Below are 24,327 nucleotides of genomic sequence, written 5' to 3' on the forward strand. Positions count from 1 at the left end.
AACCTTCACTTGAACAACTGCCATATGTGAATATAATGCAGTTACATCATGGAATATAATTTAACTTCAGTCTTAACTTTCTTAAGATCTAGGCTGCCTTTCAGATTTACAGCTGAGTTCAGTTTAACTTGGTTTTAATAGAGTCCTTCAACTTTCTTTTAAATAGAAAAACAAATAAAAAAAATAGATAAAGAGAAGTAAGCAAAAGCTGAAATGCTTGTCATATGTCCAGAACATACGTAGGTTTCTTCACAGAAAAAGAAGTACGTATGGCTCGCTGCCTGTTCTGAAGGGTACGATCTTGGGCACTAAGACAAAGCTGACTGACTGGATAAGCAATTTGCCAGAGCAGAAGTAATCTGGATCTTGCAAGCCAAGCTATCTGGATCACATATGCCATTCTTGTATCTATACATTTACAAAAGCACCTGTTATCAAAATTTCAAATTATACCATAATATCAAGAGAGTATATAATCAAGGCTGAAAATTCAAATGCAATTACGTCAATACACACATTATATACTTATAAACTGTTGTCTTCAGTCTAAAGCCAGTCATCTTGTTATTAGCTGCTCTTTGGTGCATCACTCAAAGCAAAGAAAACAGTAGGTGAGGGTCAGTTTCCAACCTAACTGGTCCTCATTTAAACTGTGTTGCAGTTCAACTTATCTCTCCTCCTCAGGAAGCCCTAATGGTCACCCCAGTCTGTTTTCCTCCTTAAAAACAAACAAAACCAAAAAACAGGTAGCTGATTTCACAGCCTGAAATGACATTTTAATATTTTTTAACACTTTGTAGGCATCTGAATCCTCACTTTCATATTTTTTTCCCCAGAAATCTTCCCATTTATTAAGTATTTTCTGGGAAACTGAATAATAAGATTGAGACCCGTAAAACTGGGTTTTGTTCCATTCAAGTCAGTTCCCTCCTCCCTTGGCTGCAGAGGTAATTAGCTCTGATATTGCTGCTCTGATTGTGCTTCCTGTGTTTTCTCCTGTAGGTGGCTCTTTACTGAGGAATTCTGTAACATCTAAGCAGGTACATGTGACGATTTTCCACATTGTATCCCCACAGCACAGACCAAGAAGAGAAAATGATTACGTATCATGTGTGTAAATGCCCCCCCCCACCCCGAGAAAAAAACAACCACCAACGTATTCATGTTTCTTTCTCATCAGCAAAAGTACTAAATACAGAAGTAGTCTTAAAAAAAAAAAAAGATCTCCTGAAATGTTGATACTTTTGAATTTTTGTGGCTGATTTCCAGGTTTCTATTTCCCTCTGATCTTAATTTATCTGGCTAGTTTTCTGCCCCAGTTACATTCTGTCTACAACAAATTTTAGTGGACACTTTCTGTAGGTCTTTCTGGGAAGACATTTATGTACAGGGACCAGGTACTGCACGTAGCTGAATTCTGCAAGGTAGGTAGGCAGATCTATGTAGAAGTGATCAAAGCACGGGATAACTCGGCGATAGATCCTGTAATGCTGATTCTCTAGTTTAAAAAGGAAAGAAAAAAATCAAAAACGAGAAAAAAGGCAGTATCCGACAGTTACCTTATGTATGAAGAGTTTCTCAGAGAGTTACATTCCCATCTTTTCTGGAGAACCCACCTAGAGAGTTCTACCTTCTTCTCTCACTGTTATCTAGGTTATGTAAAATGGGAACCATCCTGCACGGAGACAAATCCTGTACGCAGGTATTAGTGTTAACTGTAACAACTCTGTGTGACCCATCTGTGTTAAGCTCCCTAAATATAAAAAGTGTGAGAGTCCACAGCATCTCTGCTCTGCAGGCAGCAAAACCCCAATGGACAGATTTTAACTGAACCAGTAAGAAAATGCCCATCTTTAGGAAGAAGGCTAAAAAAATCCCAATGGCAACAACTGCGCACTTCCACAGTGCCACCTATGGGAGGACTTCAAAGCGCTTTACAATTACCAGTGAGTTAGATCTCCACGTGTTCCCCTGAGGTGGACACCATCCCTGCCCTACAGAGGAAGAGCAACTTCGTGGACGATGATGAAGATTTTCAAAGATATGCTCCTGATGCTGCCTCCCTAGTGGTCTCAACGTATTTCCTTATCTTCACCATGGGCCAACACAGTGCTGACTGACTTAAAGGCTACAAATATTAAGTCCTTTGAAAATGTGGTATATTATTTAGATGCCTATGTGCAAGGCTGAAATTCACAGCTGAAACAACTCTTTTGGTGTCCTGCAGGAGCTGCTCATGTCTGTAACCTGCAGCCCTAAACTCTGAAGCAGTGTGATCCAAAGATGTATGCAGCAGGCAGTTTCCCTGTTAAAAACGATCAGAACATAATATGGCATAGTATACATTTATGCCATGATGCAAAAGCGAGTGAAACAAGTATTCAGGTGCTGCAGGCATTATATGATTCATAAAATAAAGTGTCAGCAACAAACAAGTAAAATATCCTTGCTCTTTTAATTCCCACCACCCATAAATAATCCTCCCGTTTGTGTTTTATTGGAAAACAACTGATTTAATAGTCACCTAGTGCTATTATCCCCCCTCCGCAACTGCCATCTGTCCTACAGCAGTAGTAACAGACCCTTTCATTCACAAGCAAAGCCAGCAGAATAAAGAGGAAGAGGAGGAGGAGTTGAAGGGGAAGAGAGTGAGAAAGCGGATAAATTCCATTTGTTCTATTAAAAAAAATATAAAAGTGAACTTAGTGGTTGAAAAGTGAAGATAAAAAGATGAAAACAGTAATCTTGCTACAGAAACCAGAGAATTATGTTCTTGCTCTCCCCCCTCTTTTTTCCCTTTTTTTTTTTTTTTTTTGCTTTCACACTGTACAAACTGTAGCACCCTGAACAACTCACTCCCCTGCTATTTCCAGCACTTTACAGAAACTTTTCAACATTTCTGTTTGACACATATTTTCAGCAGTGAGGTGAAGACAATAAGTAAACAGGTAGTGAAGGGCTATTTAGAGAGCTGGTCAGTCACAGTAATAATAACGCAAAAAGAAAAAACCCCACACAGAAGAGAACATCTATCCTATGCGCTGTAGCCACAGACAGCACATGACCTCTGACAAACAGTTTTCAGAGTAATTTTAATGCTACTCTGGATTTAACTTGACTAACTGGTAGCAATTGAGCACATCTTTTTTTGTGGCAGCAGTTATCTAAAATGCTACAATAACAGCATCAAAAGTAGAATGGTGGAAGATTGGTTTTCCATTGTGCTGCTGAACTGGCATAATGCCCACTTTAAAAGCAATTCGCTGCTCATCACTGAAATCTGGCAGACACGACACTAAATGCCTCGAGGAAAAAAAAAAAAAAAAACGGGTCTTGAGAAGGGGGAACCACTCCAACCAGCGAGCGCAGAAAAGGAAGGGGGAAAAAAAGGGAGAAAGCGAAGAATGATGAATCTGTGTAAGAAGAGAAAATTGCAAAATAAAAAGTTTAGCGCCGCATGCAGACTCAACAGGCTCTACTTAATTTGCTCGAAGATTTCATCGCAGGCTTGCATTAGTAATAGCAGAACAAAACAAAAGCAAATATGTATTTATGTCTGTCTATTGTTCTGATGAAGTGAAAACGTACTGAGTTACGTCAATCATTTGTCAAACACATCTTCCTAGTTTTATTTACCACCAAATATAATGAGTAAATATGTGATAATAAAACTCTTCTTTTTATACGGACATATACAATTTTTTCCCACTACTAAATACAGGTAATGATTTAGGAAGCTTTCAAAATGTCTTTTTACTGTCAATAAAACTAATTCTATTCCCATTTTCATGTTAAAAAAAAGGCTTTACAAATGAAAATTCAAATTAAAATTCTGATTATAGTGTAGTGTGACAACACCTGTATTTATAATTTTACTGTCAGCTAGCTCGTAGTGTTTAACAATAGCTTGAAGCAGAAAAGTAATTGGAATTTGTCTGTAACATGCCAGATGACGACACTGGGCACTTTGCTGTGCAAAAGCAAATTTGGTTTGATGACAAAATAACCTTACAAATATCTACATATATTAAAAAAAAAAAAAAAAAATCCAACAAGCAGCACAAAGGTTAAAAAAATCCAACAAGCAGCACAAAGGTTAAATAAAGTTCTCCTGCGGCCAGGGGCATCTAATCCACTGGGGTGAGCCATGGCCAGAAACTGGGGTACCCCGCAGCCCCCTGAGACCCACTCTGGGGGAGTCTCCAGCAGTTTGGAGACATGGGGGGACACGCGGAAAGCAAGGGGTTCACATTCCCCATGTGAGCCAAGAGGGGAAAGCAGGGCAGGGATGTGCGAGGCCAACACGGTGCGATGTGGTGTGGGGAGCAGCATGCACAGGCACTGTTTTGCTAGGGCCCGCCAAGAGGGTGCATGTACACATACTAACCCGCGCGCCAGGCCAAAACTAGGATCCAACACGTTCACTTTTAAAGAAATTGTATTAAAAAATAAATGCGACAGCTATTCGATTTGAGCATTTCAGAACTCAAACGCACGCCACTCTCTGCACACAAGTCGCTTTTACTCAAGCCTACAAATTAAAAGCCCGTGTTTTTCATTATCCTAAAGACAGGGAAAAAAATAAAGAAAAGGAAGCCACACAAGAAAGAAAAACAGAATGACAGTGATGTTTTAGTTTACACTAGATATGGCAACACATACAAACTGTCAAAACTATGGAGTGAAAAAAGCTGTTATCAAGCAACTGTCAAGAGAGTCCTCTGAGATTTGGAAATCTTGTGTTTATTGTAACTACTGCACATTACACAAAGAAAGAAACATCCCTCTTCTTACCACTGCTGCTAAATATCATGCAAGAGAACCCAGACTTCTCCCTCACTATTTAGATTAATTTTTTTCCCTGTGTAAATCTGTGCTTGACAGCACAGGGCCCCTCCTTTTTAAGGTTTTCTATTGCTTGGTCAAAGTTCAGAGAGAAACTTGAGGGTGTATCAAACATTATTTCATTTTCAAGGACTGTTAACACGCATTTTATGCTGTTAACTTGTTGTCCATCATTTGAGAGTGGAAACTCTTAACACCAAGAGACACAGAGGAAGAATTTCTCCCTTAAAAGAGGTATGAAGAAAGAGTGAACTTAATGGAAACAGCTGTTTTGGTGGGCATCCTAACAATTCTTTCATATATTTTAACATACTGTCTAGAAATGAGACTTACAGTGCAACTGGCAGCAGGCAATAACAGTCAAAGGCTTACCCTCAATGTAGATTTTAAATCACACTTTCTGATTACGAGAAAACAACCATCCCTCACATCGAAATTCCCAGCCTCTGTGGCGTTTCAATAGAGCCTTCAAAGCAGCTTTTTGAGAGACAGCCTTACACAACCCTTTCTTAACCAGCAGCAACATTCCAGCTCTACTGATAACTGGTTAAGAGCCGTGAGCAAAAATACCTTGTGTTTTGCTCATCACTGACTGTAAATCACATTTATTATCGCTTCTACACTTTAGGTTTATGTAAAAATCATCTCGATTCTGAATCCCGAGTTTTGCAGAACAAGCATGTGAAGAGATGCCGCGAGTCAGCTTGAAGTTCTTGAGAAAGAGTAAAACCTTCAGTGTGTAAGACAACAAGCACTTCTACGGAGTTTTTATTGTACCAGTTCTGGGGAGTACCAAACCTAGGAACTCAGTAAAAGAAGACTCAAATATTTTCATATGAGAGCAAACGATCAGTAGCTGCTGTGAAGTCAACGCACCCACAGCATGCACAGCAAGCTTAAATGCCTCACAACTGATGTTATTTCTTTCTAGTTTTGTTAGGGACATCACAGCACCCATGCAGATCTTTGATGAGGAATAGCTTTCTGTGATCTTACTTTCCAGCAGTAAGCATCAGATGCTGCTGGAGCTGCCCACGGTCACCCCTCCACACATACCCAGCACCTTCTGGCAAAGCCTGCCTGCGGGCGGGCAGCTCCTCAGCCCCCAGCTCCCAGCCCAACGTAGCCCAGCTGCCTGAACTAACAGGGGGATCTTCACATTTTGCATATAAAGATCTTTTTTTCTTTTCTTTTTTTTTTTTTTAAAGTCTTAAGAGCACTTCTTCAAAATGTCATAATATTTATGATCATCAGATGAGAATGCTTGAAGAAAAATTCAGTCTGACACGTTATAAGTCACGCAACTACCGTGACCACTTAGGTATAATTTTATCTCCAAATACCGGATAACCTCATATAACACAACAAGTAACATACTACCTTCACACAACACGTGAAATAAAATCGTTGAGAAAATAATAAATGAATCTTTCTCATATAAAACTGCATTGTTAGCTGTATTATTTCCTAGCTTTTGACTTTCAAGTACTTCCTCCTCCTCGATCATAAGAGTTTTAAAGTACCACAACAATTACTGCATAAACAGCTGCAGCGACATGTCCATTTAACACTTGTTTTATTAATACCCTAATATAAGCTTACACACTCCTGCACACTCGCACAAAAGGTAAGAAAAAGAAAACCACAGAAGTTTGATCTTCAGAAATTTAAGAACATGAAAGGTGTTGACAGAAACTAAGTATTTCCAAGCCCGGCAGTTCTGCAGAACTGCACAGCTACGTATGATCCGTATGCTAAAAGTCTCTTCGAGTACTTACTGCTCCATAAATAGAAAAGAGGCCTTGTGAGCGAACTGCAGCAAGAAAAGAAAGCCTACGTGGAAGGTGGGGTGCAGAACACGGGAGAATTGCTGAGCTTATCCTGGGCTTCAATTATGACTAGGTTGAGAATCGTTAAAGTTTCTAAGACACCCTGAAGTTAGCCTGACACATTGAGATCTTTTCATCTCATACAGCCTACAAAATAGCCCTTCCAAGTTCATAAAAGCACTCAGGTAGCTGTCTGTTTTAAAGTCATGTTTGACTGAGAAGCCTGCTGCCAAATCCTGTTCTTCTTCATAGACACTTTCTAAGGGTTAGGAGACAGAGGGGAAAAAAAAATAGACGAGCGAGGGGGTAGGTCATTCAGCTGAAATTCAACACATTAAATTCGGCACCATCAAAATAAAGAGCTCTTTCCATTAATCATGAAATTTAGAGTACTGGAAGATCTACCAGACCTATTTTACTGAACAGGAAATTCAGCACCAGAATATTGTTAAATTGAGTTAGCATTATCAGTGGAAAAAATATGCTCTATTTCCTATTATTTACAAAGCCCTATCTTTTCTTTCTTACCAATTACATTCCCTATCATTTCCAAAATATACAAACTGTTTTCAATCAACAGATTTCTTTATTACAGCGTACTGCATGCTTGTTACTGCCTCTTTTCTATATTGAATCCTTGATTGGACAAGCATTTTGAATTTAACATGGACTGTGATTGCACACATCAAACAAATTAAACCTGCCAATCTCTTTTTGGAGGATATCCTTTATATATACTATCACTGAAGAGTACCCCGAGTATATTTGCTTAGGAGAAATGGGGAAGGAGGAAATGATTATTATGGCAGAGTCAGAAGACATTCATTTTCCCATGATATGTAACTGGCCTTGCATCCTCTCTTTCATGGAATTATTTTATAAAAAGTAAAACATATTTACTGGCTTTCTCAGAGTCTCAGTGGCTGTTTTAAGATCAACAATCTATTTTTCATTTCGGCCAAATGCCCATCTTGTTGCAAAGAGGAGATGGCAATAAGAGACGAATTACCTGGTAAGCCCGACACTGGTTTTCCTTTTGTTAACCAGTTGCAAAGTCAGATTACAAAGAATAGTAAGCATTCCGTGCAGAGTAACAGAACAAAAATGCATTGGCTTTACATTATGCACACCTGTCCAAAATGAGACACAACTTTGTACATTTCTGACTATGTAAGTAGGCTTGAACTACAGAAGGTATTACCTAAAAAGAATACAACTCACAAATATGAAACTACTGGGTAGCGGTTTCCGTTTAAAAAGCAGTTCAGAGATGCATTGGTCGAAAATCAAGTTTAGGTGGGAAAAAGTCTAAAACCAGAAAAGTAAACAGAAAACCCCACAATATCAAACCCCATAACCTATCAAAGACAAGACAACCAAAGGCAAATCAAGGAGTGAACAAAACTAAGAGAATAAATTAGAAAAAGTAATCAAGCTATCTGCTAGCAAGAGTTGACTAAAAGCATTCACAGTTTGTTGCGATTATTACAGCTTAATATAAATTCCTCTACTGCAAGCGCTCATGAAACTGAGCTATCCTCTCTGGAAGATACTATCAGTTTTTTGCTTTATCTGCATCATTAGAGCAGCATAAAATAAAAAGGACAGAGTATTTGGTATGTTTTTACAGCTGATAACCAGTAAGCCTTCATTCAAAAAGTCTAGGTGCTACACTCAGCTTTGCCATCGCTTTCCAACATCATACTGGACCAGCTGCTGAATTCATTCAGGCTTCAGTTTTTGTCTGTAGAAAAGGTTTGAGGACATCTCCTTCTCTGCCCTACGGTTTGTCTTGTACTGTGAAGTCTATAGGCAAAAGTGGTCTTCAAAATTGCCTTTTATGGTGCATCAGACCTCTAGATAGCAGCATAATGCAAATAATAACTAATGGTGTGAACCCAGCCTTCTGAGAGAAGATGTAAACCAGTACGCTGCATTTCCAGTTTTTGTTTCAGAGATGCCTCTGCTGACACCTGTATTTTTATGGCATAAAACATTCCTCTCCTACTCCATTAATTGCTGAAGACGCTTAAGTCAGATTTACTGTAAGTCGCTTTCAGGGAGGCACTTTAACAGTTTGAAAACAATTTAAGTTTGGGCAGTGCTCAGCCTCATCAAAAGCTCTCAGGTCTTCAAGGGTAAGCTGAAATTCCCACTTCCTTCTTCTCAGAGAGGGAGGAAAGAATACAACAAAGGACTTAGATATTTAAACCAAGAACTTGTTTCTGTAGTTAGATCAGCTGTTCCTCTTCCTAATTTTGTTGAAATTGGTAAATTCAGTTTTGTGACAGTGAAATCAAATATCTAGCATATGATAAAGAGCTACATACACATTTCAAACATGGTGTGCAAAACCAAGATAAAGATCAATAGAATTGGCTGATTTTCTTAACAGTTGAACGAGAAAGCTTAAAATAAAACTTCAAGAAGAGCCTGCTGTTCTATCTGGCTTTCACTCCACATAGCACCTACACCAACTAGCTACTGGATGACAAGTTGTTTCTTTGACATTCGTTAACCAGAAAACATCGAGAACATCAAAGATTTCCTGCAGCCAACATGCTGGGCATTCAAAGAGCATAACGAAGATAAGGCGCAAAGATCAGCACTCGAGGAGGGGGGGAATGGTCACCTTCTTGTACCACTGCTTGTACGTGTTGCTTACTACTCAGCTATCTGGCTCGACTCTCCGTGATAGACAAACCACCTTCAGACACATTTTAACTGGTAACACTGAGCTAGTCGAATTCTTAGTGCCACTGATTAAATAAAAATTAAGATCAGAAAGCAACATGATTGCCCACAGCGTATTAATGAATCAGGCAGCTACACACTCCACGGGAACTAAAAAGTTCCTTTAAAGAGAAGCCCTGTGAGCTGTTGCTTTCATCAGCTGTGTGGGGCTGGCAAGGCCCCTCTCAGCTGTCACTTCCTCGAAGTGAAGAGCTTAACACGGAGCTGCAGCACAACAACCATTTACCTTTTGCAGAGGGAAGAACATGTTGCACATCATCCTGCTGATCCCACAACACCAACAGGAAAGCAAAATCTCTCCATAAAAGACAGAAATCCCAGAGTTTCACATGACTACGGAAGTCTGGGCAGCCTTTCCCGTCAAATCCCCCAAACCCAAGAACATTAGCCAAAATGTCACTGTGAAAATGTTTTAAAGCTTTTGATGAGGTACTTTCCTTCCTCTTTTTTTAAGATGTTCTATTCTTCATAGCACGATAACATTTTGTGATACACAACGAACAAAAAAGGTCCTATTTGGTCTGACTAAAGGTCCATCTAGCCTCAAATTCAGGTACCTTGGACAAACAACGCTGTCTTGCAGCAACACTGATTTCTAACTGCCCTGATTTCCAAATACAGGTTCCAGCAACCTGGAAAGTCCAGCAACTTCCTGAACTGAAGGCAGTTTCCCTAAGCAGAGCAACCCTGGGTGGGTTTTGCTTCCATCAGGGTTTCCAACAACTTGTTGAACCCACAGCTTTTGCAATCTGTAACAACCTGGAAAGATCTTTGAGCATTTAGCGCTCTTTAAATTAGTGAGCAATGCACGGATGGCTGCCTACCACGGGCAGTCTCAGCGCTCCAAAGCTGAGCCCACCCAGTCGCTGGACACCTCCAGCTGCACACTCACGGGGCTCTCACTCCTGCTGCATGCCTACCCATTGCTGTTGCAGCCTTCTGCACCACCTGCAATAAAAACAGTATTTGAGAGGACACAGTTGCACTGGACCTGGCCAAACTTGCACACTGAATAAGAGTGGAAGGAAAACTCAAGCTGAGAAAAAAAAAACAACTTCAAAGAAGTATTCCTAATACCAAAAGTTTTCAATACCCTACCTTTTACTGTAAATACACCTTCAGTAAGAAATTACTTCATAGACAATGAAATAGGCAAGATGTTTTAAGGCACATATTGTGAATGGTGGCATAAGAAACGGAAGGGAAAAATGTCAGGGTTAAGAAAGATGGATGTAAGGGTTTATTGAAATAATTTGCTAGAGATCATGGAAAGTAATACTTTCCTTCCAGCTCACTTTTGTTCTGAGGCTTGTAAGATATAAGCAATGTTGCACCTACCGAAATTGTCTCCTCCAACACAAATGTGCCTTTTTTTTTTTTTTTTTTGAGACAGAAACTGTGAAGGTCTTTTGATGATACTACTGGATGGTACTATTCACAGCTTAGCTTTTTTTTAGCATACATAATCTGCTACACAATCACAGGTTCAAATGACTATGCACTCCACAATTTAGATGGGAGGAACCAAACAAGAAAATGAACTTTCTAGACTAATCCGTCAGACAAATCTATTACCTTGCGGACAACAGACCCAAATGCTTTCTCGTAAATACTCTAGATTTGCGACACTGAAGAAAATAATGTTTTTGTGTCTAATTACAAACTTTATCTGAAGATAACAATTAGAACTTCATCTTGGCAGAAAACTACTATTGCTGAAACTCAATGGCTAATATAGTTGATTAGATTTTAGTAAACATTGTGGCACTGAATTGGTATAGACAACCGCTTCCTAAACTCTACATTAACCCTCTAAAAACTCTAAGTATCCTTCGTGGAGATTCTCAAGTACTGTGCTTAAGCTACATTTAGGTCACTACACCAGTAAAAGTCCTATATTCATAATTATTTGCCAGATCCCCGAATCACAAATGTGAACCTAAGCTGGTCAGAAAGGACCTGGACAGACAGGTGCATACCAAGAAGACGCACAACAAGTGTAAGAAACTTTTTGATCAAGGACTTGTGTTCAAGGTATTTAAAATGGAGAGTTCTGTTCTCCTGGGAACACCGCCCTCACTGTATTTTGCACCTATTTGAAAGAGAACGGGGTTAAGAAAGCTCTTTAGTGTAGTAAGAATTAACTGGCATTCCTTCATTAGCTAGCGCTCTTTGGATTGTTTGTTCTGTTTCCAAAATTGAGTATTAGTTCATCCAGAGGCACACCATAGGTTGGAGCATGAGAATCCTAAACTAGCACAAGTGTTACTCAGGAGCCTCTCTTTGCATGAGTAAATCCTGATCAGAAGAATCTGTAAGTTTTGTACTCGACTTTTTGTCAACCGAGTATGAGCATTTTTGAGCTCAGTGATCGCTGAGCTACTCCTTGCACTATCACTGGAAGCTGAATATTTTCTCGTATTCTGAAACAGCTCTCTGAAAATCCTGCAGCACAAGAAAATGACTCTGCTGTTTACCATTTGTTAGGAAAAATATACTGGACCACTAAGACAATTTATAAGCGTATCTAAATATCATGGCTTCCATTTTGATATTTATGTTAAAGAAGTATCAATCAGATCTGTCAGCTTTACTATCTTTCTTGACCACAACAATTCTTAACAAATTAGTCTTTAAAATAATAAAAAACACCTAAAATGAGATTCTGAAGAAGCCGGTAGACGGCATCTAGGTGTCATTGATGTCACTGATGTAATTCATTTTGAGAATGGATTTACATGAAATAGCTAAGTAAGGATTTTGAGTGCAAAAAGAATTGAAGCCTAGTGACTAAAATCAAAGTTTAAGTCATAAAATGTATGGAGTGAACTGTTAAATAATCACAAAAACCTACTGGAGGTTCTGAAGTTACTAAAATAAACTGGACATATCCCTTAACTTGTGTGTTCTACTGCTGTACAGTTACACAAAGGCCATGGGAAATCAAGGGACTAAGCCACTGGAAGTGGAACACTGGCTGGATCCTGCAGTGATGCCATTATGGTAACGACTCAGTGACTGACACCTTGCCTTTTCCCCATATCAGCAACTGGTATCTGGATAGAAAGCTGCACCCCCTACTTTTTCAAAGGATTTCTAGAAAAGGAAATAGTCCTGCACAGAACAACACATACAGCACTTTAAAATATTTTCAATATGCCTGAATAAGTAGTCATTTTTCTATTCATAAATTACATTCAAAACCTATGCAATATTTTCCAAAAATAATACAAAAATTCCTCTTGAAAGCTACCCTGTAATTCCTACTATTTTGGAATGAGCCTACATGCAAACCTGAAAAATTTGCTGTGAAATGTGAAGTTATGCTGATACCACTTTGCAAACACCAAATGTTCAAAATGTATTCTTGGTCATTTACTTCTGAACAAGTACAGGAGAGTAAGATTTATTTTCAAAGACAATGTAAAGGAGAGAGATATGGGGAATCTGTGTAAAAATTTAGTTGGCATTTCTATTGACTCTCACCTCCAAGATGCTACCAAGCTTCCCATGGGTCACAAAAAGGTGCCAGTAAATAAAACAGAAATGTATTTTATTATTGTGAACAGTGCAGGAAAATGTCATCATCTGATCACCTGGAAGAAGGAAGCACAGCACACTGTGTTAGTACCTCCGTAAGAACCTATTGCCATCTCTGCCAGGACGGACGGGTCTGGGATCTATGGATGATAATCGCCCACAGTTATGTACGAAGATTTCAAAGTAGCAGCCTGCTGACCAATAAGGATTTGATGGTATCAAGAGCAACGTGTCAGTAAAATTATAACAATTTGACTGTTTTGCTCTCTACTTTTAATGTATATGTAGCATTGTGGAGCATGCTTTCAGAAATCAGATATCTAACGCTAATAAATTATGCGCCGATTACAGATGACCTTTGGAGTCGCTAAAGGTACAGTCACAATCACGCGTTTAAAAAAATCCTGCTTTTCGCTATAATGTGTGAATGTATGAAATTAAATGAGGCTTGCAATATAATCAGCGTGGTTGGCTGCTTTAATATATTCCATTTCAATTTAAAATCACCACAATCCAAGAGTGACGAATCTAATTTGATCAGTTGTTCACAAAAACACTGAAAAGAGATATAAGCAGACCTATCAACAGCTGGTAACATGGCCTGCTTTCAAAAGCAATTAATCGTTTTTTACACAATCAGAAACTCTTAAAATATTCAAAAACAGTTTAAAGTCCTGCAGAATTAAGAAAAAAAAAGATAGGGGAAAGTAGTTTTCCTAGTAAAAGCGTCTTAAACATCCAGTTATTGCTTAAAAGCACAAGAGCCAGAAAATTCAAATAGAAAGGTCAAATCTCTAATAAAAAGGTGCAGTCTGGTAGTGCGCTAGCAGTAATAACCCATTGTAACTAGACTTTGTAGGTTTGACTGCTCCTTATGAGGTGTTTCAATTGTATTTCATATTTAAATGGATTTTTATGAGCTCTTGCACATATTAAATATGCATACTTGACTGCAGTCAAATAAATCCAGATTACTAATAAGTTGGTACGAAGGCCTGCCTTACGCAAAGAATACATGCTTTCAAAAGCGGAACAAGCTCCCATGTAATTCACAGAATTAAAAACACACAGATCTCATTAATTGCTACCCAAAAAAATAGTAAGAGAAATGTTGTCTTATCTATCATAACTGTCATGCTTGCCATACCTTAAAATTGTGGATTTTAGCCCTGGATGCTGCACGTTCTTCGCTGGCAACGATTTTTTTTTTCCCAGAAGCTACTGAAACCAATTCTGATTAACAAGACTGAAACTAACTTACAAATGGAATAGCACCTCACCAGACTGCATTCACTCTTTCATTCAGTCGCTAATTAGCATCTGCATGAGAGGAAATTTTTGAAAGCATTTCAAATCAAGCAGAATTATCCAAAACATATCCTAGATTGTAACAGGAGATGACTAGTAGACGAGTCTTTTCTGGAGAACGATGATCTGGTGTATCAGCACATCAGCACTGTTGGAAGACTTGGAATTCAAGTGCCATTTACTTACTCAAATCTTTACCATTGCCTAGTTGAGGAAATGACTTTCCCAAAACATCAGGCATAAGGACAACATACATACAAGCAAAGCAAGACACCTGAAAGCAAATTGCTCTGTCAAAAACCGTCACTAAAACAGGGAAGGTGACAACAGACTAAAGCATCTGCTGCTGTACAGAAGATCAACGATAAACAAAATAAAAATGCTGTTTGTGATCTTATTTTGGATGAAGCATGTGGCCAGAATTAAATACTGTTGCTTTATTTTGCTTATGACAAAACCACAAAGCCCACACCCTTGGTCAAAGAACAACCACCACATGAGGCATTTCATCCAAAAAGTCTCGAAATACTAACAGATCTGTTTTTAATCCACACATGGCACAACTTTGTCGTGACTTTTTGTTCTAGTATTTGATAGAAGCTAGCTATATCCTAAGTTAAGCTGTAAGCTGCTAGCGACACATCAACATTATAACAACATTTTAAAAATTTGAGCTTTTGTGACAGACAACCTCAAACACCTGAGATCTAACTTCTTGTTATTTTCAACCTTACTCACCTTCACCTACTTCCCACGCACTATTTTAAACATTAGGAGGCAACAAAGATCCCAAAGCATAAGGAAAAAAAAAGATAAAAAAAGTGTATCTCCTTTCTATCCAGAAAGGTAGCACGTTATATTCTCAAAATAAAATCACAGAATCGTTTAATGTCCTCAGTTGGAAGGGACCCACAAGGATTGTGGAGTCCATCTCCTGTCTCCAAACACTTAATAAACCTCTGCCTACGTTACATTATATGTTTAAGTGACTGAGAGGGGCAAGACGAATATACAAGTCTTAGTGATACAAGTAATTCCAGAAAGAAACGATTTAGTTTTTTTGGCAGATTTCTGGAATGGCTGCCCAACACAGGGTTATTTCAGACCACATGCAGAGAAGGCTTACATCATGCTCGTCAAGAACATCATCAAAATATTCCAGCACTTGCTTTCACAGGACCCATAGCTATAGGTACATAGCAATGGGACAAGGGGTAATGGTTTAAACTAAGAGGGTAGATACACATTAGGTATTAGTTAAAACTGGCACAGGCTGCCCAGAGAAGCTGTGGATGCCCCATCCCTGGAGGTGCTCAAGGCCAGGCTGGATGGGGCTTTGGGCAACCTGGTCTGGTGGGAGGTGTCCCTGCCCAGGGCAGGGGGTTGGAACTGGATGGGCTTTAAGGTCCCTTCCATCCCAAACCATTTTGTGATTCTCTAGCAGCTTTACCACTAGTACTTGGGACCACAAACATCCACTTTCCCCACTCCCACCTGGTTTACAGAGGTTGGTTTGCAAGCTCTGTATGCTAACAGCACAAACAATATCCAAGAACTATGTCAGCACGCACAGGAAGATGGTATCTGTTCCTCTGCCACTCCCCGGTTCTTCTCCCCTGCCATGGTCCTGCATCCTAGCTGCAAGGGAGCGCTTTTGGTACTGTGCAGATTGCATCACCTGCACACGTACGAAATCAGCTGGAGGAACAAAAAAAGTCATCGCTGGCAAACTCGTATTACCTGCTCCTAATTTCATTACAGTTCAAAGATCAAGGAATCCAAGAAATAATTTGCTATGCTTCACAAAATGCACAAGGCAAGTCACCAGGTAACGACTGTCCACTCCTGATGCAAGCTAATACCCTCTTCAGGAAAGCACCTTGAGCAAACATCCTGAAAAAAAAAACAAGCTTTTCACAAACCAAGGGCGACAAACTAATCCCTGATAACTTCAACTTGCAACACTGGGCAAAAGCAGCTGGGAAGATAACGAACCCCCAGGGCTCAGCGCTGTGGAACATCACTCCTGTCCTAGCTTGGCATACAGCGACACTAACAAATTCATTATTCTAACGCATGGGGCAATTTCAAAAGAACAAGAAAACCTAAGTTTTTTGATTCTTTAAACAACATTTTTTTCCCCATTTCTCCCCGTATACTTCTCCTGAATCCTTCTAACTCACCCACAAGACAACACAGAAGTTGACAAACACACCTGCAGCTGTTCTGACACAGGGGCCAGCATGTTCTCTCTCTGTGAAGCCCCCCACCCTCCCATATGCTCCACAACGATTTGTATCCTCTGTCCTGCCCTTCGACGGCAACATAAGGCCATCCATTCTGAAATAGTGTGAGATCACATGCTCAGCTGCCCGTAATACATCAAGGACACAACAATACACTCCGTCCCATTGATACAACCATCCCCACTACTCGGATGTCAATATATATATTTTTTTCTTTCTCCTGCAGGGAAGCATGTCTACTGATCATCGCCAATTTGTGAAAAGTCAGCAATTTTGAGCAGGGAATATAAGAGATATGTATTCAGCAGAACAATGGAAGTGAAACAGGGAAGCAGGTTACTTGGGTACCACAACATTAAGTACTTTCTGACAAAGACTGCATTAGCAGATGACAGGAGATTGAACACATAGCAAACAAAATGCTTTGCAGATTTTCCTGTCCTTGATGTTGCAGCTGATCTGGAAGAGAATGTGCAAAGTCCCTCATGCAGAGATAGCCTTTGATCTCACTGTACTAACTTGATACACTTACAAATCCATGCGTGCCTTTTGTCTTCTACATCTTAAAGAGGGTCTACAAATAAAATAATGGATTGTCTGAGGCTGCTCTGTTATAAGGAAATATATTTTCAACAGCTTTCTTAAATCAACTTTGTAAATGTATTTTTTCCCTTTTTCATGCTTGACATTCAAGCAGAAAGAAGAAAGATTATGTGCTATGATCTGTAGAATATTAAACTCCTCCTCGGGACAAGTTTGTCTGGAGTTATCAAAATCCCTGTATTTACTGAATATGAAAAAGCAGAGAGTGATGGATTTGGCTTTTAACTGCTAAAATCTTTCGTGGGTAAAGAACAGCTATTAATATATAATGGCTTTTCACCTTGATGATTTTAAATTAATTTCCAACTGACCCCATACAGGAAGTTTAGTCTCCAGGTTTGTCCCTTCGAAAAATATTAGGGGCTTAGAATTATACCCGTTGTTTCTCTCCAAATAACCACAGAACAACAGCCTGCTGCCATGACAGAAGCCAGATCTCTGTTCTGAACCTGATTTTTAAAGGCTGGTTTGCAGACCTCATGGCAGATTTTCCTGACAGAGCTGTGGGAGTTTCAGCATTCTCTCATGGTTAACATTTATGACTGGATGCCTTTCCCTGAGTCTTTACAATTAACTACATCCACTTTAGAAATAGATTATGCTGGGATGCAGAAGCAGTTTGTTTCAGAATGACACGCTCTTCTCACTTTGCTTTAGTCAACAGAGGTTGTAACTGCAGAAGGATAATGGAAACTACTTTGGTGTTATTTTTTATTCTTTGAGGAGACTGGCGTGCTGTAAGTAACAATTTTCCACATTTGGCATCTATAGGGTGAATTCATGAATTATGTCCCTAGCATAATTTTTCTAGGAATACTGCTTTCTAGATGTGAATCAGTCACCCTGGCTCTCCTTTATAATGAATGAAGCAAAGAAGAGGCATTTCTCAGGTGTGATCCATACCAGCCTAGTATAAATGAGATTAGATAAGCCATGCTTTGGAAGTGCCTGTTCCTCTCCCCTATACAGAGGAGCACAGGCTGACAAATACACATGTGAACACTTGAACTGCAGACCTCAAAGTCAGTGGAGGTGAATGACATACACTGGTGGAGAGTCCTCCACTACTAACATTTGGTGTGGCACAACATTTTTGTGCTAGAAAGAAAGAGAACAGTAGAGCCCCCATTCACACGGTGCCTATATTCTCAAGTACCTATGTAACACATTAAATGTGAGGCAGCAATGAGCTCTTGCAGGAGAGGTAGTCAGCAGTACCACGGACTGTGTTAGGCAGAGCATCACCAGCAGGTCGAGGTGGGTGCTCCTTCCCCTCTGCTCAGCCCTGGAAGACACCTGGAGTGTTGGGTCCAGTGCTGGTCCCCAGTATGAGACGTGGACATACTGGAGGTAGTCCAGTGAAAGGCCGGCCATAAAGGTGATTAAGGGTTTAAAGTACCTAAACACACAAGGAGAGGCTGAGAGCTGGGACTGCTCAGCCTAAAGGAAAGAAGGCTTGGGGCTGGGGACTCCATCAAGTGCCTGACGTGGGCAGCGAAGATGACAGAGCCAGGATCCTCTCAGTGGTGCCCAATGACAGAACAGAAGCCAGTGGGCACAAGTTGAAATACAAGGCATTCCACATAAATGCAATACCTTCCCTTTTTACTGCAACTGTGGTCAAATGGTTTAACGAGTTGCCCAGAGAGACCATGGAGCCTCCAGCCATAGAAATACTGAGCGGGGACAGCCCTGAGTAACACGTTGTAGTGGACTGAGCAGGGTGTTGGACTAGATGATCTACAGAGGCACCCTCCAGCCTCAATCGTTCTGTGATTCTCTTGCTAAGACTGAATTGGTATCTTCTGTGCGCCTCTCTTGTGTCCATACAAACATTAGCAAATCATATAATCACTGCCAGTAGAAGGAGACGTTTGCAGTCTCTTGGTCACTTCACTGGACTGTAACCCTTGAGCTTTTCGAGCTGTTTCTTATGTTAGGAGTATTCAAACCTCATCTCTACTAGGACCTCACTGTTGCATGTGTAGCACGAGGGACAAATTTTAGCTCAAATACCTCCATGAACACAACACTTTATGCGGCATATCCAGTGGTGGATCATTTATGGTTGGGCAGAAAATCCTACCCATGGAAAGATGAAGGAACTTCTGTTCACTCACTTCCCCACCTTTGCATTTAAGTGTAAAGCAAAGCATCAGATGGATTTCCTCTAAAGGGAGTAAAACCCTTATGCATCCTCCCGCTCATTCCTGAGCTTACTGCTGTTGCCTGCCATGGCTCATTTCCTAACTTATCACTCTGTCTCTTTTTTTTTTTTTAAAAGACAATGTATATCAGCTGAAAAGATAACAGTAGCTTCTTACTATATAAAAGGCCTGCCATGGAGGTGATTTATATTATCTTTATAATTGGGATATATTGCACCGGAGAGTTTTGCTTTCTAATTAAAGTCTGTTTGACCTTCGGGCACTCCTTGGGCCTCTCCTAGTTAGACCCAGTTGGTGACACACAGCACCCACATTGTGGAAAGCCTTAAATTTAAAGATTTCTATGTATGTTCAACAGCATCTTTTTTTTCTGAGCGCCGCTTGTCGTTCACACTCTGCAGTAGAATTCCATTTTTAAAACCAAAGTATATACACCAATCTGAATTATGCTAAGAACATGCTTTATCATAATAATAGCCTTCAAAAATGTCCTATTCAACAGAAATACTGTCCTACTTGAGACATCACAAAAACATCAGCTTGCAACTGCTGAAGAAACTTCCCAAGAAGGATGTACTCCATCTGTAAAATTGCTGATATCTGCAGAGAAGAGAGACTTCCTCCCAAATCATATTTTATGTTTAGAGGAGGATAAAATCTTATCACATACTGTTCCAGAGATTTTTTTCCTTTTCCCACTTATCACATCCAGTACAAGACAATACAACATGACCTGTTCTCAAGCTGCTCTAACTCTAGAACTCTTTGGAAGATGCCCATCTAAGACTTGATGCAGTAATAACAGCATGCAGTATTTTTTAATAATGTATACATACAGATCTTATTTAACACTTCCCTCATCAAGAAATCTTCTCACAGGATAGCAGGTGCAACAACAATGAAATCAAAAGTTTGGGGAGTTTCCACTAAAAATGCAGATCTTAAATTTAACCTCATTGGGTTCAAGCAACGCAAAAAATAAAGGCTACATTTTGCAATGGACTATTTCATTGTCAAGCTGTACTGCAAATTGCCTTCTTTTATTGTTGCCTCTCCAAATCTTTCAACATTTCTGTTTCTCAGGAATTTCTCCTACATTTTCTGTGTTGCGAATTTTTGTTTGTTTTTAGTCAGATTCACTCGTTAAGAGATCACTTAAAACAACCGGATTTTTTGGTTTGTTTTTGTCTCTATTCTTCCTTGGCACTCTTTCCTCAAGTGTAATTCAATACGGGCATTTCTCCTTTCCTTTATAAAATGTAACTTATTAAACAAACCAACTTAAATCTCTAAGACAGTCTATTAAAAAGTTACTTCAACAACAATATTCTGTCATGCTCTTGATTATGGTACCAACATAGTGCCATGGACTTAGATGTGACAGTTGCAAGTTCTTCCCCTGTCTCTTAAGAAGCAAAGACCAAACAAATAAAACCCACAACCTATCTTTTCCCCCTTGTAAATGAAAGGGGGAAAACTTCAAAAATATTTTTGAAGTGTGATATTGAACCACTGAACTACTGTTTCCACAGTTAGGGTAGAGGCACACAGCCAGATAACTGAAAGGTACCCTAAGGCGTGAATGTCCATTGTAAAGCTTTACCACGGAAATGGCCTATTGACATTACCTTACCACTTGTTAATCTGTGGTTATATCTTACCCTTCTTTTATTTATCCTCCATTTATAAATTTCTATTTATACCATTGAAAAGCACGAGTGTACCATTACTCTCCTTTCACATTTTTTTTTTTTAAAGGGTGCTAACTTGAAGGTAGGCCTAGGGCCTTAGTGACAGTAAAGCACCAGCACCTACATCCCTGGAAAGATGTGTTTCTAAAATTTGTAGTAAGTGACACTATACACTGATAAGAGCTGGAAAGTAGAAGACATTACCCAAAGTATCTTAAACAATTAAAAGTAAAAAAGGAGTGGTGGGAGGTTCCTGAAAGCCTAGCATTGCTATCACTTTAAAAACAAAAACAAAACTGTCCTGATTATCATATATACCCCCTAAAAAGCAGTTAGTAGAACTGAAAGAAAGAGAAAAAGGCTTCACTGGTACTCCACGAGGTAAACCACAGCCACCAAAACTGCTCTCCTACACTACATGTGTGAGGTACCTACCCCACTGGGCTTCAAGAGAAGCATCTTACAGTGGCTGCCACAGCTTGAACTGCTGCTTCCTTTTCACTTTGAAAGACCTTTGCTTTTTGAAACATAACTTCACATTGGAAGAGCTAAGCAAACCCCAGATCTCCGTGAGTGAGGTGGAGAGTGTTTTGCCATGGCAGCCTAGATACCTGGAAGCTGAGAAGTGGTGAGAGCAGCAGCCAGCTATGTTACACCAGTGCCTGAAAAATCAGCAAAAGAGGGTGTTGGGAGGGACAGCTTAAACCAAAAGGTTACCTATGCTCTACTGGTCAGTGCAGCATCTGCAGTCACTTGGTAGGGCAGAGAATACCTGTGCACATCAAAAAATCGTAAATCCCATCAAACAGAGCAAAAAGGATCCTTTCTGTAACTACAGAACACTAGCACACTCACGTGTTACAAGACTAAATACTGAAATAAAATGCGTGTTTTGTCTAAATAGGAACTTCTGACTGAATACTTCCTTTCATGCTTAAAATTTGTTAAAGCAATACAATAAAACCAAAATGAACTGGAGACCTCAGATCTTATACAGAAGTTCAAAAAGGCACAGATACTTTACTGCAATTTCTGAACAATACCACAGCTTCCCTCTTCTGGAAACACCAAGAAAATATTGTTTCGCTGTGGTATTTGAAGTTTGGCTTAAACTGGGAAACAGCAGATAAGTCTTCAGAGTACAGAAGCAGAAAAAATAGAAATACTGTTTTTAAACTTGCATCCATATTTTCAGAAACTAAATTTTCAGACAAGAAGCTATTTATTTTCCTCCCTATAAATGCGCTACAAGAAGAGTTGCAGTGGTTGTGCTTCACCAAATGCATATATTTTTATGTTCCAACATCTGTTGCTTTTGCAGAATTATGGGAATACTTTTTTTCCAAACAAGAAGCTGCACTTTTGACTTCTTAAGTACTATTTCAAATAATTGAACTGTGTCAAGTTATCACAGAATTGCATGCATGACAGCCAATTTCAAATCCATTGATTCCTGTATTATATGTAATTTAAAGTAAGGAATAATAAAATTTTTCTACATCACAGTCCTGTTGTAGTTAACCATCATTGATCAAAAAAACAGTAGCTCCATGTTCTTATTAAGTATATTAACTATGTTTGGTTTGGTCACTCGCCACTAGCTATTTTTCATTAAGGATGTTTCAAACTACAGGCTCTGCTCTAGCACAAAGTAAATAAATACATCAATCAAAAGAAATCAAATTTTAGATGAATACACATGTATATGATTCATGAACAGTACAAAACTAAGACATATTTTTAAGTTTCTCTACTATTCCTTTGCCCTCCCCCCAAAATACGTAACACGATTTCTAACACAAATATTCATCTGATAAACATGCTGCTGTTATGTTCTGCTAGTCATTTACGCTGCATACGTTGTTACACTAGAAATATGAAACAATACCATAAGTAAGGCAAATGTTTTAATTCCAACTCCACAAAATTCTATTAATGTCAAATATTATTTGTTTTTATCATCTAAATAATCCAGCTTAGGCTGTCACTCACTCCTTTTTATTCATTTTTTGTTTTGTCTTACTGCGTGCATCTCTCACAAAGTGAAAAATGTCTATTTAAAGATAAGTGGAAATGCTACAGCATGCAACGTTTTCATGTCAAAATAATTACATTATTATATTCTGATTTAAATAATATAACATAGGAAAACATTTTGATATGGATTTGACAGATGTAATCCTGGCAGGATCAAATCAACTTCTTCCCAACTAATTTCTGCTGGATAAAAACAAACAAAGAGCTCCCAAACCCACATCAGCAACCCCTTTTAAGCCCCGTCACAGAAGCTGGTCACGACGGAAGGGAATTCTGTTGGATTTTTTCTTCGAGGCTGAGCCAAATTCTGATCTGTCACAGAACACTACTCTGCTCTCAAAAACCAGAGGAATTATACTGGCCTGGAACATGACATTTGGTAATCAGATTATTATGAGTCGATACCGGAAATAACTTAAAACTAACTAAATAAAAAGGTTCTCTCTCTTTCAATCTCATCAAACTAGTCTCTATCATGGAAAAAAAAATGTTTCTTTGCTAAAAGAGGGGACTTGAAAACTGTGGAAGTGGAGGCACTGGTTGTGAGTCAAAGAGGTAACAGCCGAGGTCTCGCACACTTTTGCGAAATATGTCCAAATAGTTTCTTGTGCACTCTTTATCTTCACAGCAGTAATACCCAGGGCTTTGAGCATGCTCTCCCCCAACAGATAAATTTCTACTAGTTGACACCACCACATTTTTCTGATGGGGAGATGACAAAAAATGTAATACTCCTTTAGGAATGGAAGAATTTTTTGACTTAATAAACCAAATTCAAGCTGCACTGAGACACTTCTCTGTAATATGCTGCATTTTTGTACAAATATCATGTACCATTTTTGTGTGTCCTACAGAATAAAAGAAATATTTTCCATACTGCTGTTCTTTACATAGCCTCACAGCCCTTAATAAAGACTTGATCTCCACCCATTTCTTAGAGAAAAGAGCATAACTACATTTTCATCACATCTTTGACATAAATGCTTTGTTTTTTAAGAATACAGAAAGATATTTCAAAAGAAATGTCTCCTGTGCAGTTATTATGCTTCAGTAAGTATAATAATTAAAATAATTTTATTTGCAGTATTAATTTAAATCTTGGAGATCAAGTAAGGATCCTGTTTTTTCTGTCTGTGTTCACAAATAATGCATCTGTGTGTTTCTTCTAAAGGTCAATATAATTCAAACTGGTCTTGAGACTTGTATGCTCAGTAGATACAAGCTGAAGTAACTACATTTAACATCAAGATGACAACAGATTCACATCACCTATGGACCCAGGCCAAATTCGGGAGCTTAAAATAGT

The 24,327-nt window shown here is 39.1% G+C and overlaps 1 protein-coding gene and 1 long non-coding RNA gene across 3 annotated transcripts in view; both read right to left on the reverse strand.

The window, feature by feature from the left end:
- LOC308193229 overlaps positions 1-20,744 on the reverse strand; it is a 22,733-nt gene extending 1,989 nt beyond the window's left edge. The window contains exons 1-2 of the long non-coding RNA XR_013949476.1: positions 12,915-20,744; positions 1-10,376 (exon numbers count right to left, since the gene is read on the reverse strand). The exon at positions 1-10,376 is cut by the window's left edge and continues 1,989 nt beyond it. This is a non-coding gene — a long non-coding RNA (uncharacterized lncRNA). The remainder of the gene's footprint in view (positions 10,377-12,914) is intronic.
- Positions 1-24,327, reverse strand: part of POLA1 (DNA polymerase alpha 1, catalytic subunit) — a 220,839-nt gene that overhangs the window by 9,930 nt on the left and 186,582 nt on the right. The window lies entirely within an intron of this gene.

The sequence above is a fragment of the Anser brachyrhynchus genome (genome assembly GCF_964034855.1).
Source record: "Anser brachyrhynchus genome assembly, chromosome: 1".
NCBI classification, from domain to species: domain Eukaryota; kingdom Metazoa; phylum Chordata; class Aves; order Anseriformes; family Anatidae; genus Anser; species Anser brachyrhynchus.